Source organism: Liolophura sinensis, chromosome 10 (assembly GCF_032854445.1).
Source record: "Liolophura sinensis isolate JHLJ2023 chromosome 10, CUHK_Ljap_v2, whole genome shotgun sequence".
NCBI lineage: Eukaryota > Metazoa > Mollusca > Polyplacophora > Chitonida > Chitonidae > Liolophura > Liolophura sinensis.
The window spans coordinates 28,955,303-28,969,489 of record NC_088304.1 but is presented as its reverse complement, the minus strand read 5'-3'; the positions used below and the strand labels follow the sequence as shown (position 1 = coordinate 28,969,489).

Sequence of the window (14,187 nt, the reverse complement as noted above, 5' to 3'; positions counted from 1 at the left end):
GAGTTGTAGCTGCTCTCAGTTTCACGCCTTTCTCAGACTTGAAAAAGCTCACTTGTGATATGTGATTGTGATTTTGAATTGTAAGCATCATCTTTATGGACCTTTCCGAACCGTCAGTCCAGAACACGCATTTAACCCATCGTGATTAATATTGCTGCAAATAGATCAACCGAATGACCCACACGTTGCTACAAATGTTCAGTGTTTCTGTGGTGATTCCCAAGGACTCGATTTCCTCCCTCCGTAATGGTGGTTGCCGTCGAGGGTTTCCCCCGAGCTCTGCCTGGTTTCCTCCAACCACAATACTGGCCGCCGTCGTATAAGTGAAATATTCTTGAATATGACGTAAAACACCATGCAAATCAATAAATAAGTGTGGTGTCATGCCGTCACAAATGTTGTCACCGAGATAAGGAATGCAAAGTAACGTCTTCACCAAAAGGGATGGTCCTTGAACAGTTCATATGTTCGAATCCCGACGTCGCTGTAATGTTCTGTCGCAGTTTGCGGCTAGGTTAGAATAGGGTCAGTAATGGTTTCTGACGGCCATTGTCCAGTTTTCTGGGTGGACCTGTGCTTGTGGTATAAAATTTATGAGAAAATTTATGGTTAATGTATTAATAAATTAATAATATGAAGATGTATTTTGGAAGATAGGTGGATACAAACCTCTACGGCCGCAAACATTTTTTTCTGACATGCTTGTTAAATCAGCTTTTAATTGTAAGTTCTTACAGGAAATTAATTGTACCCAACAGTCATACGGTTAAAAGATAAACCAGGGTTCGGGTGACGTAAACGAAAACAGCAGCGTACTCAGGTTACACAAGTTTTACTCTCGACTGATCGACGCTTTCGATTGTCTCAATATGCTCGATTTTGCTTCTTTGTTTGACATCGCAAAAATAAAGAGTTGTGCTTTTTAAATTCCTGTGGGGTATTTTATTTGTGCATATATACATTTGGAACAGTGTTGTTTTTTAATGATGATCTGAATCATGCTTCAGATTGCCTGGCTCTACTAAGCGACGCGGATGTTCTCACCTCTCGGCCACTACCTTGTAGGGGATCACGAAATGCAGCTCATTGTGTATGCTCATTGTGAATGACATGTAACATGACAAAAAAGTAATGTTGATCTCTCAATCTTGTGTTCGTGTCCACGAAATCAACTAACAATTACTGGTTACGGCCTACGGAAATAACCTCAGCTGCTTAAGCGTCCTTGTTGCTACCTCTGCTGGCATTCAGCATTGAGAGATCAGAGCAAGGAAACCGGACTGTTGACCCGGTATCAGTATAATGTGACTGGGTGAGGTGTCAAGTGTGGTCTCTTTGGCATAATGCTTTATTGGCGGTAGCATTTCAGACTCGTCCAGCCACAAGAAGACACCATACATGTGAACACACAACTTCTTGGCGTCGTATTGAAAAATACGACATGTACGCCGTAGAATCCCAAGCATATATATATATATATATATATATATATATATATATATATATATATATATATATATATATATATATATATATATATTCTTAAAACGGGTATTTTAAAGCATGTCTCTCTCAAAATATCAACAAACGACATTAGAAAGTTTGATCAGTGTAATTTATTAGCATATGAAAATATTAAACAAAAGATCTATAAATGATTAGTAGTCATGCAGTGTGCTTATTGCTAACCGTGGTTTGTAATATCAAAAAGTGAATAAGCGCTAGTACAAAAACAGCCAAATGCTTGTTATATAAATATAATGATTCTTCAGCTAAAAAATAAAAACAAAAAGAGATCCAGCGTATGAATATCTACACTTGATGCAAATTAGACATAATATGATTGAAGAATGGGTTGTTCTACATGCATAGGCATATTCCCTTCTACAACTTGGGAGAAACATCCGTACGATTATATAATCTATATATATATGGTGTGAAAAACACCCCCCCCCCCCTCCCCACCCTCACCATAAAAACGGCACTACACCTACTTTTCAGCTCCAGAACGTATAAAACTTATTTTTATAAGTGTCTAAAGAGTTGTTAGCTTTAAATCTTCACCCTTTAATTTTCTCAATCCAGAATTGTTGCAGTCCAGAAAAAACACACTAAAACTGCATACTAAAACTGCACACTAAAACTGCTCACTAAAAACGTACACTATATAAACTGCACACTGAAAATTTCACACTAATGTTGCACCCCAGTTAAGCAAAACAGCAATTTGATGCGTGCCAAGCCCTTTCTTGCGGCGTTGGCTCCTGAAACGTTGTTCCATGATTAAGCAAAAGGAAGAATTCTATCCTTAAAAAGACATAAAAATGTAAAATAAATAACCATATGCATAAAAACAAACCATGGGTATTACACAAATATTAATCTTCTAATTTCAAAAATTTATGTATATGTATAGTTCTATTGGGAATGCTATTCGAATGCATGTCTTACTCCATGTGATCGCCGGTGTCATAAACGGACTTGCATTGGCTGCATATATATTTGTGTGTGTGTGTATACCCACAATTTACTGACAACAATATTTGATGATATGTTCCATGTTTTAGTAGAGCCACATTCAGTAGGGACAGGACCAACACAATTATTTTTCTCACTAAAACGGTGCAACAACAACCTGACATGTATGTTGTTTTGAAAGCACACGAATTATTTGACCCATTTCTTATGACGGTGACCTCTATTTAGTGAGCGCGCACACACACACACGTGGTGCATATCAGTGTGTATGGATAATATAACGGTAAAGCACTCTATAGAGAAATGACTGAAGAGTTCCAGTTCCCGCCAATGATCACATGTCAAACAGCCCCATGCCGAAATCTTCTTCCTCAGACTCTCCATCATCGTCTCCGGCGGCTTCAGCTGGTTTGTCTGGGAAAAGAAAGTGACAACAACACATCAGCAGACGATGCACGCCATGTATTTGTTTTATTTTTCTTCAACGCTTTATACTCAAGAATTACCCACTCGTACAATGGCGGTCAGTTAGATGAGTGAAGGAAACCGGAGTGCCGGGGTAAAAACTACCGACCTTTGACAAGTTACTGACGAACTTACAGATAAATATGTAGAATATGTAGAAATATTGGTAGAAGAGGTCATCAATGATTGTAAGCATAAACAAAAGGACTGCATTGTTGCTGTCGACAGCTTATTGGTTCGGTTTAGAATGTTGGACAACGGATAACACATAACATTCAACTTTTCAACTTTTAAATGGTGTTTTCTTCGGGATCACAATTTGCATGCTGCATATTCTGTCGTTGACAGAACGCAGCAAGGCCTATGCACAATGTACAATGTTCGGCGTAGATGAAAGTTATCTACGTCATGTACTAATTTTAAAACGTTCTAAGTCAAAATGAGTTTATGCTTTCTCTGAAGGCGGTCCAGGAAAGTGATCTGTGGGAACCATATCCTGTACACTTCTCCTCAATTTATTTATTTATTAATTTATTTGATTGGGGCCTTCCTCGAGAATATTTTATACGACGGCGGTTAGCAATAATTACGGTGGGAAAACACCGAGCAGAGCATGGGAAAACTCATGACCATCCACAGGTTGCTGTCTGACCTTCGCATTGTGATCATGTCTACAATTATTTTTGCCCATCCCCACTTAAAACCGTACAGTAACGTACCCTCAGTGGGCTTATCACCCTCCTCGACTGGACCAGGCGCTGTCTTAACACCCCCACCCCCACCGACGAAGGCCGTGGCCAGTCGCTCAGTACCTGCAAGAAAGAGAACGGGAGAAAAACTTATCGTTTTAGGCTGTAAAGCTTCCACTACTCAAAAATTAATATATATGATTAATTTTAATATTCTTTGTTGTATGTGTGGCGCTATAATTTATTCTATCCTTATGAAACAATACTGTGGCATATCCTACATAGTATCCTGTTAGTCTAATAGAATCTTCATTTTGAATTCATCGAATAGGTGTGGTTTATTTACCAGCTAATTTGCTGTAATAGCAGAATAAATTCTAGCATCACTCAGGTAACAGACGTCCTGCTAAAGACAACATTATTTTATTTTTAAGAATATGACGTGAGTAAAATCCAAAGAGTCAGTTAAGATATTCCCATGTACATGCACACTGAAAAAACAGCAAATGTTTAACATTTATACATCTCATTGCAACAAATAATAAATGCGTTTAGTGTTCAATTGTTTATCCAACAACTGATAATAAGGTCGCTTTGTAATGTTAATCACAAATACTTAAGTCACTCCGATTAAGCAATAAACCCTTTCATAAATGATTACATTTATACAATAAATATAAGTATTTATAAAATGCTGCATGTATTTATGTAATAAATCCATGTATTTATAACAAAAACAAAACAAAAAAACAAAAACAAACGCGTGTATTTCATGATAAACACATCTTAAATATATTAAACGTTAGCAGTTATTACAATGTGTACACATGTCACTGTTCAAAATCGTTAATAAAGTGCCAAAATTTATAAAGCGGATCAAACTATAGCTTTTCAAATCTTTTGAATCATTTTAACGGTGTTTATAACACAGGTAAGAGTCTGATATTTACTGAAAGGCAATAATGTGTTAAGCACATTTAGTATCTGATGCTGAGAGATGTTTAAATGATAAGCAACTGTTTTTTTTTTCAGTGTACTTCGTGCCGTTAACAAAAGGTAGACTCAAACAGAAAATATCCAGGCCAATTACCAAAAAGCCCGTGAACACAGTTCCTGAAGACAAATGTTAGAGACTAAGCTACGACAAGACATTTCAGGCATTATAAAATGGTAAATGAACTATAAATGTTGGTTTGGAGGACAACGGAACTATATAAATGCTGTTTTAGAGAATGACTGAACTATAACTGCTGGTTTAGAGGATAATTAAGCTATAAATTTCTGATTTAGCGGATTACTGAAAAATAAATGCTGCCTCAGAGGATGACTGATTTAGAGAATAACTGAACTATAAATCCTTGTTTAAAGGTGGAGAAAAATAACATAATGTTCAGATGAAAGAGTGCGAAAAGTTATTCCTGAATGTGGTCTTCAGTATTTTTGTATGGTGGATATTTGGGACAACCTTTTGTTATTTATAGTCTTTGTTTAATAATGTCATAAATGAGAATGTAACACAAGTTTAATAAATATTTTTGCATTAGAATTTGTTCTTTTCAGCCAACAAATGTATTAAACCTCAATTTGGATCATATTTATAATTTTAATATGTTCATAAATATTATCATAATTTAGGTTAAATGCATATGTTTCGATGTAAAGAACAAATTTACATTCAAATAAATTTATTAGACAAACAAACATCCTTATTTAGAACATTATTATGCAACAACGATAAATACCAAAAGTTTGTCCCAAATACCCACCATACAAACATATTTTCAAATACCGTTTTCTCTTGAAAAAAAAATCCCACAAATATTAAAGGTCATATTTGCAAACAAGTTTAAGGGATAGATGAATATAAATGTTGGACCAGACGATAACTAAAGTATAAATGCTGTTTAGAGCATAACTGAACTACAAATGCTGGTTTAAAGGATAATTGAACTACAAACACTGGTTTACAGGATAACTGAACTACAAACACTGGTTTAGAGGATAACTGAACTATAAATTCTGATTTAGAGGCTAACTGAACTATAAATGCTGGTTTAGACGATGACTCATCAACATGTATAAATGCTGGTTTAGACGATGACTCAGCAACATGTATAAAAAAAAATGCTGGTTTAGAGGATATTTATATGCCCATGCAACCGACTTGAATTCAATGTGGTGATTGAAATTTTTCTCTGTCCAAGATTCAGAGTAATTCCTTCGCGAACCATCTTTGCTGGTAAACCACAAAGCCATTAATTGGCGTGATCAATTGGTGCGATCAATTATCTGTTGTTCAACAGGTATGTTGAACAGAAAACGTGCCCAGTGAGGCAATTCAAGTAAAGAAAAACTTGCCACGCAAGGACGTTTAAATGCCGTGTAAAATGGTTGTTATATATTTTAGTAATATCCCACGATATGGTTAACTTATAACTAATCTGGCCTTCATTTCCAAATTATTTATTCCTTCATTTATTTATTCATTCACATTACCTTTATTCAAAACATCTGTCGTTCCACTACAATAAAATAAGGGCTTATCTGAATTCAAAGAATTCCCACACAACGATGTATGTGTTACAGGCATTCTCATGGCATTTAAGAGCACATGAGCTGCCCGTTGCATTGTTAACATTTATTAACCGGGCAGAGCCTGGGGGAAACCAACGACCATCCACAGGTGGCTGGCAGACCTTCCCACTTTCAGCCGGAGAGGAAGCCAACATGAGCTGGACTTGCGACCGCGACCGGCATTGTTAACAAGCCTGGTTTCAGGAGTTGCATTGTGGAATGCATAGATGTGCATTTTTAAACATAAACAAAACAATAAAAGGCCGTAACTTACCTTGCGCTATCAACTCTTCCAGATCTTTTCCCCGAGCTCACTGATGACTTTGTTCAGTCTAGATTCGTCGATGTCTATTCCAACACTGCTGACAATGGTTCGGATGTCTTCAGCTGTCGGAGATGGGTTACCTCCCATGACGGCCAAAACGTAGGCAGCAATGTACCGCATACTGAAAAACACCAGTCACAGTAAGTCATAAAGTAAAATCCCGTACCCTTATGGGAAAGACGTGAAGTAATGAACCCGCATACTGAAAAACACGTCACAGTGAGGCATAAAGTAATGTACCGTACCCTTATAGGAAAGACGTGAAGCAATGTACCGCATACCGAAAAACACCAATCACCGTGAGTCATAAAGTATCGTACCCTTATGTGAAAGACGTGAAGCAATGTACATAATACTGAAAAACGGTGTATGTCGTGGAAAAACTATACCCTTATGGGAAAGACGCGAAGCAATGTACCACATACTGATACACATCAGGAGCAATGGGTCATAGAAAAACTATACCGTTACCTGGAAAGACGCGAAGCAATGTACAGCATACTGATACACAGCATAAGCCATGGGTCACAGAAAAACTATACCCTTATGGGAAAGACGCGAAGCAATGTACAGCATACTGATACACATCAGGAGCAATGGGTCATGGAAAAACTATACCCTTATGGGAAAGACGCGAAGCAATGTACAGCATACTGACACACATCAGGTGCGATGGGTCACAGAAAAACTATACCCTTATGGGGAAAGACGCAAAGCAATGTACAGCTTACTGATACACATCAGGTGCAATGGGTCACAGAAAAACTATACCCTTATGGAAAAGACGCGAAGCAATGTACAGCTTACTGATGCACATCAGGTGCAATGGGTCAAAGAAAAACTATACCCTTATGGGGAAAGACGCAAAGCAATGTACAGCATACTGATACACATCAGGAGCCATGAGTCACAGAAAAACTATACCCTTATGGAAAAGACGCGAAGCAATGTACAGCTTACTGATACACATCAGGTGCAATGGGTCACAGAAAAACTATACCCTTATGGGGAAAGACGCAAAGCAATGTACAGCTTACTGATACACATCAGGAGCCATGAGTCACAGAAAAACTATACCCTTATGGAAAAGACGCGAAGCAATGTACAGCTTACTGATACACATCAGGTGCAATGGGTCACAGAAAAACTATACCCTTATGGGGAAAGACGCAAAGCAATGTACAGCATACTGATACACATCAGGTGCGATGGGTCACAGAAAAACTATACCCTTATGGGGAAAGACGCAAAGCAATGTACGGCATACTGATACACATCAGGTGCGATGGGTCAAAGAAAAACTATACCCTTATGGGAAAGACGTGAAGCAATGTACAGCATACTGATACACATCAGGAGCCATGGGTCACAGAAAAACTATACCCTTATGGGAAAGACGCGAAGCAATGTACAGCATACTGATACACATCAGGTGCGATGGGTCACAGAAAAAACTATACCCTTATGGAAAAGACGCGAAGCAATGTACAGCTTACTGATACACATCAGGTGCAATGGGTCACAGAAAAACTATACCCTTATGGGAAAGACGTGAAGCAATGTACAGCATACTGACACACATCAGGTGCGACGGGTCACAGAAAAACTATACCGTTATGGAAAAGATGCGAAGCAATGTACAGCATACTGATACACATCAGGTGCGATGAGTCATAGAAAAAACTATACCCTTATGGGAAAGACGCAAAGCAATGTACAGCATACTGATACACATCAGGAGCCATGGGTCACAGACAAACTATACCCTTATGGGAAAGACGCAAAGCAATGTACAGCATACTGATACACATCAGGAGCCATGGGTCACAGACAAACTATACCCTTATGGGAAAGACGCGAAGCAATGTACAGCATACTGATACACATCAGGTGCGATGAGTCACAGAAAAACTATACCCTTATAGGAAAGACGCGAAGCAATGTACAGCATACTGATACACATCAGATGCGAGTCACAGAAAATGGGAAAGATGCAGGTCACTGTATCTGCATGTGACCTTGCTTTGTTATATATACACTTCTATATCATGGACATATGAAGACACAGAACAGTTAATCTTGTTTTAGATGTTTTGCATGTAACAAAACAGGTGAGAAAATCTTTCATGACTTCATCACATTTAGTGAAGTGTTTCACTCCATTTACATATACCTCCATTTACTCCATTTACATACCACTGAAAGGCATATTAATTTGACCGGCTCCGAAAGCACAGTTGGTAGAGCGTCCGCTTTGGGAGCGGTAGATCCAGAGTCAATCCTGGGTCGAGTCACACCTAAGACCTTGAAAGTTTGGCGTTCAGCATGAAGGAGAAAGTGCAACGATCCGTTTAGGCATAATGTCTCAGGCGGGGCGCCTTACTTGCCTTCGGTAAAGCGTCACAGTGAAGCAGCACTCGATACCACAAACTAGCTAAAGAGCGGTGGAAATCTGTCCTGCAACAAGCAGGCACACTACATGTACTCTAAGGATTCTTTCGTCGTCATATGAGTGTTAAGTACGGCGTTAAACCCAAAGCACTCACTCACTACAATAATTTACGAAGTCGGGAGATCTTGGATCAAACTCGAGTCGGGTCATACCAAAGATTTTAAGGCAGGCACTTTCTGCTACTTGGCTTGGCGATCAGCACCGAGAGGTCATAGAACAAAGAAACAAGAATGTTTGGCTCGATGTCAGTACAGTGTGACTGGAGTGTTGGAGTGTCTTCGTCATGATACTTCAATGGCGGCAGCACTTTGGGGACATGGACTCCACCTGCCACAAGCAGGCACAACATTTATAGGCCTACACACCCTTAATGACTTCTTGTCATCATATGACCAAGTACGTCGTAAAATTACACAATGATACATACACATAGTGAAGGCTATCGTCTTGCAGGCATGATGCGTGGGGCGATGATTTTGCGAGGCAACTACGGTCAAGCTTTACAAGATGTGTAACCAGAAATGGTAGCTTACTAGATGAACCACCAGTTTTGCCTATAGTCGTATACATGTATATTTCACGCATAGGTATGTATGAGAAGGAAGGTGAGGTTATAAAAAGTGGGGTAACACTTATACAGTGTTATCCGCATGCTACTCTACAGCACACCATTCCATCCATGTGTGTTCCAAAACATGCAGTCAGCTGTCCCGGTATCCGATACCTCTGGTATATACCTCAGAGCCGGTGCGGGTGTACCTCCAGGTGATGGCACGTGCATCTAGGTTTACACCCACCTGGGTAAATAAAGTGCTCCTGAAGATAGAATGATCTGCAGAACTCATTGGAGTGTTCTCCGTAGTGCTTTCTCCCGCAATAACAAAGCAGAAGATGGCATGCTTTCTACGCATTTTTCTACGTGTTTCAGTGCGGCAATGCGGCATATGGTATATACGTGGCATTTAGCTGGTATATTATACAGACTGGACATAATACATAATATCTGCATGTGAGCCACGATACTATAACTCCACTTCTATATCCGCGAATGTATAGTTTTTAAAATCTTTTTATAGTTCCTTGTTCCAATGTATTAGTATATAACGTCATCTGCTCATACCACGCCAGATTTTGCACCACTCTTATTAGATTGAGATACCAGGAACAAGCCCTGAGTCGCTCGTTCGAATCCATATCGCGCCTTTCAGTAAAAGTTTATGTCAACCAGACTGTAGCTTTAGATACCAAGGTGGAGAGGCATTGTGGTTGTGGGGGTTTGAAAAATTGGCTGCATGTGACCCTGGGTGTATAACTTTTTTGTGTAAAGCGCAAAACAAAAAGTAAATAAAAAAATCAACCAATTTTACCGTCAATACTGAAGTTATAAAAGCTAGGTATATACATGAAGATAAAAGTCTATAGAGCCATTGGCAATGTACATGTAGGTATATGTTGGTGTATGTTACATGCATGGGGCTTAACATTCCTATCAAAATGTGACAGCTTCCGATCATAATTGGTGCTCAGCACTGAGAGGTTAGAGCAAGGAAACAGAACTGATTGGCCCGGTGTCACTATAATGTGATTGGTGGGGTGTCACGGGATGTCATTTGAGCACACAGATTCTAGACAAAGGTATAGGCTGTTGTTATATGGGTCCATCTGGAAATTGTTCATTTGAGACGCAGAGGGCACATTAGAAACTTAAATGTGTAAATTCAGCAGGTAATCTTGGCCATTTTGGACTTTATTTACAAGACAACTGGCTGATGTCAGACTTGGTCGTAACTTCAAAAGTGTACTGCGCTATAAAACTGCGAATCACCTGAAGAGTTTAAATACTTAGGGTTTTCCGTGGCGAAAACTTGAGTTTAAGTTAAAATCTAAGTTCAGTAAAAATATCACAAGATTAGGTCTGCGTTGTGTCTAAGACACATTTGTGATCGTTTGGCCAGAGTTCTATTAGAGCGATATTATCAATAATTAATTACGCCTATTATCGAATTTCGTCCAAAATAACACTGAAACTTAGGGGGTCATTGATTTCCAGGCCAATAAGCTTACTTGCAAAATATTGATGTCTTGCAGTCTTAGGCCTATATATACACGTAGCCTACATGCATCAATGGGAGTTTGCATGCCTTGCAGGCTACTGTAGTATAGTTATGAATACGCGGGTTGGATTCAAACTGTACATCTTATCTTGGCATGCACGTACATAATCCATATATATGTAGCTGCTTCAGACTGCTGTAGTATAGTCATGAATACGTGGGTTGGATTCAAACTGTACATCTTATCTTGGCATGCACGTACATAATCCATATATATGTAGCTACTTCAGACTGCTGTAGTATAGTCATTAATACGTGGGTTGGATTCAAACTGTACATATTATCTTGGCATGCACGTACATAATCCATATATATGTAGCTACTTCAGACTGCTGTAGTATAGTCATGAATACGTGGGTTGGATTCAAACTGTACATCTTATCTTGGCATGCACGTACATAATCCATATATATGTAGCTAGTTCAGACTGCTGTAGTATAGTCATGAATACGTGGGTTGGATTCAAATTGTACATCTTATCTTGGCATGCACGTACATAATCCATATATATGTAGCTACTTCAGACTGCTGTAGTATAGTCATGAATACGTGGGTTGGATTCAAACTGTACATCTTATCTTGGCATGCACGTACATAATCCATATATATGTAGCTACTTCAGACTGCTGTAGTATAGTCATGAATACGTGGGTTGGATTCAAACTGTACATCTTATCTTGGCATGCACGTACATAATCCATATATATGTAGCTACTTCAGACTGCTGTAGTATAGTCATGAATACGTGGGTTGGATTCAAACTGTACATCTTATCTTGGCATGCACGTACATAATCCATATATATGTAGCTAGTTCAGACTGCTGTAGTATAGTCATGAATACGTGGGTTGGATTCAAATTGTACATCTTATCTTGGCATGCACGTACATAATCCATATATATGTAGCTACTTCAGGCTGCTGTAGTATAGTCATGAATACGTGGGTTGGATTCAAACTGTACATCTTATCTTGGCATGCACATACATAATCCATATATATGTAGCTACTTCAGGCTACTGTAGTGTAGTCATGAATACGTGGGTTGGATTCAAACTGTACATCTTATCTTGGCATGCACGTACATAATCCATATATATGTAGCTACTTCACAGTGCTGTAGTATAGTCATTAATACGTGGGTTGGATTCAAACTGTACATCTTATCTTGGCATGCACGTACATAATCCATATATATGTAGCTACTTCAGGCTACTGTAGTGTAGTCATGAATACGTGGGTTGGATTCAAACTGTACATATTATCTTGGCATGCACGTACATAATCCATATATATGTAGCTACTTCAGGCTACTGTAGTGTAGTCATGAATACGTGGGTTGGATTCAAACTGTACATCTTATCTTGGCATGCACATACATAATCCATATATATGTAGCTACTTCAGGCTACTGTAGTGTAGTCATGAATATGTGGGTTGGATTCAAACTGTACATCTTATCTTGGCATGCACGTACATAATCCATATATATGTAGCTACTTCAAAGTGCTGTAGTATAGTCATTAATACGTGGGTTGGATTCAAACTGTACATCTTATCTTGGCATGCACATACATAATCCATATATATGTAGCTACTTCAGGCTACTGTAGTGTAGTCATGAATATGTGGGTTGGATTCAAACTGTACATCTTATCTTGGCATGCACGTACATAATCCATATATATGTAGCTACTTCAAAGTGCTGTAGTATAGTCATTAATACGTGGGTTGGATTCAAACTGTACATCTTATCTTGGCATGCACGTACATAATCCATATATATGTAGCTACTTCAGGCTACTGTAGTGTAGTCATGAATACGTGGGTTGGATTCAAACTGTACATCTTATCTTGGCATGCACGTACATAATCCATATATATGTAGCTACTTCAGGCTACTGTAGTGTAGTCATTAATACGTGGGTTGGATTCAAATTGTACATCTTATCTTGGCATGCACGTACATAATATGGGTGTGATTCAAACTGTTCATCTTATGTTGGCATATATGCGCATTAGTGCTGGATGCATGATATACAAATCGTTGCCGGTTGTCTTTGCGGTAGTACCGTAGTATATACGGTCCTCACCTTAAGCAAGGTACGGTATTGAAGATGCCACACTGTGCCGGTCTGACAGAACACGCTGGTGTTATGGCCGCCAATCGATAACGGTACAGAGCATGTAGACTACTACAGGCCAGTGTTCCACACGTCTTGCAATGCCGGCATCTGCTCGTCTACAGGCCAATACAACAGAAAAATATAGTCCCTGTAGCCAGTCTCGTTTCCAGACTTTTGTTCACAGGATCCTCACCAATGAAAATTGCTAGATGACACCTCATAGGTCTATATCTTACCTGATCAGGGATTAATGGATCCCAAAATATAAATCGATATCCACCAGGCCAAGGTCAGTCTGCGCTATATACAGTCTAGTAATACAGCCGGGTACCAACTGGTCTGTTCTAACTGAACGCCAGTCCAGGACAACTGCATTTATAGTGAGCTATATCCCTCTCTTGCACAAGTCCCAGCAAGCTTATAGTCTTATCGCTGTTGTCATTAATACATGGCAGGGTATAGAGATGGGCTTCAGTGGGCATGAAATGTGGCCTTACTCAACGCTGTGCAACGCGTACTGGGGTCAAGGGGAAATAACTCCATCAGAGGATGATAGAAAATCAAATCAGTGTTTTAGTATCACAGAATTAACGCGAGACTTTATTTAATTGGTGTTTTACGCCGTATTCAAGAATATTTCACTTTTACGACAGCCGCCAGCATTATGGTGGGAAGAAAGTGTAGGTTGCTGCAGACCTTCTCATGTACGGGCGAGATTTGAACTTCAAGTTTTAACTTGGTCATGTTGCATGTTATAGGCTTATATTTGAAGTGAGATCGAACAGCTGCATGTAATGTATGAAGTGGACGACTTCAGTTTAACAAATCTAACTTTTTCAACGAAATTCTCAAGTGGCATTACAGATACATTCTGCAGCAGATATTTGAATCTAGGCCCTACACGTACGCCTACATGTAAATCATTTACTGTGGCACTCTAGGTGTTAATTATGATCTTTATTGAT

General features: G+C 39.0%; 1 long non-coding RNA gene across 4 annotated transcripts; it reads right to left on the bottom strand.

Annotated features, from left to right (window-relative positions):
* Positions 1-1,973: 1,973 nt before the first annotated feature.
* LOC135476769 (uncharacterized) lies at positions 1,974-13,749 on the bottom strand. 4 transcript variants are annotated; one of them, XR_010445131.1, is made up of 4 exons: positions 13,459-13,749; positions 6,481-6,652; positions 3,663-3,755; positions 1,974-2,892 (listed from the first exon to the last, which is right to left on the bottom strand). It is a non-coding gene; the product is annotated as an uncharacterized LOC135476769 (long non-coding RNA). The 4 variants fall into 4 exon arrangements; XR_010445132.1 differs by lacking the exon at positions 13,459-13,749 and adding an exon at positions 13,190-13,429; XR_010445134.1 differs by lacking the exon at positions 13,459-13,749 and adding an exon at positions 9,411-9,538.
* Between the last annotated feature and the right edge of the window lie 438 nt (positions 13,750-14,187).